Source organism: Herpailurus yagouaroundi, unplaced genomic scaffold, assembly GCF_014898765.1.
Source record: "Herpailurus yagouaroundi ecotype Mexico unplaced genomic scaffold, PumYag 159, whole genome shotgun sequence".
NCBI classification, from domain to species: domain Eukaryota; kingdom Metazoa; phylum Chordata; class Mammalia; order Carnivora; family Felidae; genus Herpailurus; species Herpailurus yagouaroundi.
This window is the reverse complement of record NW_024412400.1, coordinates 27,123,066-27,126,577: the sequence shown is the minus strand read 5'-3', so window position 1 is coordinate 27,126,577 and position 3,512 is coordinate 27,123,066. Positions and strand designations below refer to the sequence as shown.

General features: G+C 40.4%; 1 pseudogene; it reads right to left on the bottom strand.

Annotated features, from left to right (window-relative positions):
* Positions 1–1,612: 1,612 nt before the first annotated feature.
* Positions 1,613–3,070, bottom strand: LOC121033667 (succinate dehydrogenase [ubiquinone] cytochrome b small subunit, mitochondrial-like; annotated as a pseudogene).
* Positions 3,071–3,512: the final 442 nt, after the last annotated feature.

Genomic DNA, 3,512 nt, shown 5'->3' with positions numbered 1-3,512 from the left:
GCCGAAACCAAGAGTTGGATGCTTAACCGACTGAGTCACCCAGGCGCCCCTCAGCACTTTTAATACATAGTTTCTTATAGCACATTTTAAAATATCAACTTTATTGAACTGTAATTCACATATAAAATGTACCCGTATTGAACCCAAGTTTGCTGGGTTTTGACAAATGTCTATACTGCTATCGCCATCACCACAATCAAGATCGAGAATATTTCCATCACCTCAAAAAGTTCCCTCATACTCTTTGCAGTTAATTTCCCCACTCCACCTCCACTTTTGTCCCCAGTATACTATTGATATGACTGTAAACTAGCTTTGCCTATTCCAAAGTTTCATATCAATGGAATCATACAGTATGTTCTGTTTGGTGTCTACCTTATTGGGCTTTGTAGAATGGTCTTGAGATTTATGTGTTATTGTGTGTATCAGTTTTTCTTCTTTTGATTGCTGTGATGCATTCCACTGTACAGATATACCACAATTAGTTGATCCATTTCCTTGCAGTTGGAAATTTGGGCTGTTTCCAGCATTTTGCTACTATAAGTAAAGCTTATATGAACATTTCTGTACAGGTTTTGTGTGGACATGTATTTTCATTTCTCTTTGGTATATACACATACATATACATGCACATACACACAAATATATGTGATTATATGATAAAATGTATATTTAACTTTATAAGAAAACTGCTCAGTTATTTTTTTGTAGTGGTTATACCATTTTATATTCCTACCAGCTGGTATGAGATTTTTCAATTCTTCCACATTCTCACCAATACTTGATATTGTCAGATTAAAAAAAAAATTATTACATAGCATTTTATTTTTTTATTAAAAAAATTTTTAGTGTTTATTTATTTTGAGAGAGAGAGAAAGAGACAGACAGACAGAGCACAAGTGGGAGAGGGGCAAAGAGAGGAAGACAGAATACAAAGCAGGCTCCAGGCTCTGAGCTGCCAGCACAGAGCCCAATGTAGGTTAGGGCTCGAACCCACGAACTGTGAGATCATGACCTGAGCCAAAGTTGGATGCTAACTGACTGAGCCCCCCAGGGGCCCCATATAGCATTTTATTTTTTTAAAAAACTTTCTTCTCATAGAAAACATTTTCACATTAAAGATTCCTAGAGTGAAAATAACAATTTTTTACTTACAGTTTTATATTTGTAGGCAGATTATTTTAGGACAAGTAAAATAACTGCATTTTAAGATTAAATCTGTTTAGAATCTGTAATATTTTGATCCATCTCTAAAGGGGCCTCTTTCCTGCATGGAACTTCTCTATACTCAAGCTCTCCAGGCTCTTCTTTCCAGGATTTAGAAATTAGTAATGTGAAATATCAGTATTTCCTCATTTTAAGGTTTTCCGAAGACATGTAACCATCTGTTACTGGTATTGACTGAAGAGAGAGAGAAGTTTTTAAAAATTAAACACTGGGGCGCCTGGGTGGCTCAGTTAGTTAAGCACCTGACTTCCATTCAGGTCATGATCTCATGGTTTGTGAGTTCGAGCCCCACGATGGGCTCTGTGCTGACAGCTCAGAGTCGGGAGCCTGCTTCAGATTCTGTGTCTTGCTCTCTCTCTGCCCCTCCCCTGCTCACACTCTGTCTTTCTCTCAAAAAATAAAAAACAAAAATAAAAAAACATAAAAAATAAATAAACACTGATTGATTTTCTGCAAAGTCTTTACTTATGAGTTAACAATCTTTCCCTTTCTCTGTCATTCCCAGGACAAATACAGAAGTTTGATCATTTATTGATAGCAATAAAGCTGAATTCCCTTCAAGAGTTTGATTGGCTAAAAGGCAAAAAGCTCATATATGATGTTTAGTTATCCTGTGAGTCTTGTGAGAAGCTGGGAGACAACCCCATAAGCTCACCAGAATAAGGAACCCGGTCTCCAAATTTCTTGGATACAATTCCTCTTGAACCTTTTCCCCAAAGACTAAATTCTAAAAATAACCAGGTGATTAGGAGAAGAGGTTTGTCTCACCATTGGACTTACCTGTTACTGCCTCTTTATCGTGAGTTGAATGGTGTGACAGAGCAGAGGCAAAGAGGTGTACAATCAGTTCTCAAGGTGTTGAGTCAAAAAGGTCAGAGCTTCCACGGTGTGGCAACAGCTTTGCAGATGCCCACATCATGACCGTTGAAATAACAAAACCCAACAAAGGTGGAAGCCGAGAGGGCCCAAACACCTGCCTTGGCAGCTTTTTGTAAAGCATCTCCTCGACCATAGTAACCACTTGTCCAAGGCCCCAGTGACTATGGAGACTGAGGGCTGCAGTCAGGGGTAGTTCATCACAGAACCAGGATTCAAATAAGCAGCTGGAATTAGGCCCAGGAGCAAAACACTGCCAACCCTCTCACCAGTCCAGGGGAGAGATGCAGCCTTGGAACCCCAACGGCGGTTGGGTTGAATGTGCTGTGTTCTACACCATCCTGGGGCAGGTCAGTCCTGGAGAAATGCTGAGACACGAGCCAAGTCTGACCACTGGGATTCGTAGCAACAGAGCTCAGCCTCTTCGGGCACTGCCCAGGACATGCAGCCTCCAGAGACTCCCCATCTCTCTCCTCAAGGCTCAAGGTCACCCCCAGATTTAAAAATTTTGGTTGCTCTAGCGGATGTGTAGAGATATCAGATTGTAGTCTTAATTTACATTTGTCTGCATGCCAATGGTAGCACATCTTCATATGCATATATCTTCTTTTGTGAAGCCCCTGGCACTGTTTTGATTTGCAGCTTGGGGCCTTTTTTTCTGTTTCTCAGACACTACTAACTTGTTCCTCCTCACTATCCTTGACTTGCTTTGCATTTGCTCTGAAGTTCTTCCAGATTGTCTCAGACTGACTCCTTTTCATCAGTGAGATCTCATCTCAAATAACACCTCAGAGAAGCCTTCATTTTTCATCACCTTACCCTCTATGGTTGTCTTTAGAAGACTTTTATAACTGCCTGCAATTATCTTATTTCTGTGTTTGTTTATTTTCTTTTGTTTCAGAAGTTTTAAAAAAGTTTATTTTGAGAGAGAGAGAGTGAGAGAAAACAAGTAAGGGAAGGGCTGAGAGAGAGGGAGACAGAGAATCCCAAGCAGGCTCCACCCTCAGCACAGAGTTGATGCGGGACTTGAACCCACGAACCGTGAGATCATGACCTGAGCCAAAATCCAGAGTCTGACGCTTAACAGACCTAGCCACCCAGGTACCCCTATATTTGTTTACTTTCTTATCATTTGCCTATTTCCACTGGGATGTAAACTCCACAAGAGTGGGTCTTTGTCTGGTTTGTGGTCAACGAGGAAAATGAAACTATATAATCAAAGACTGGATACAACCATATGACCTCCTGAAAATCCATTAGTCGAAAGCCTGGGAAGCATTATTTAAAAGCTGCAGTATTAGATTGTTAGTGCATTTTTAAAAGTGCTTTATTGCTGCCGTTAAGAACAGTACATGGGCCACTGTAAGTGCTCAATAGGTATTTGCTCAACAAATGGCAGTGCAGAGTTC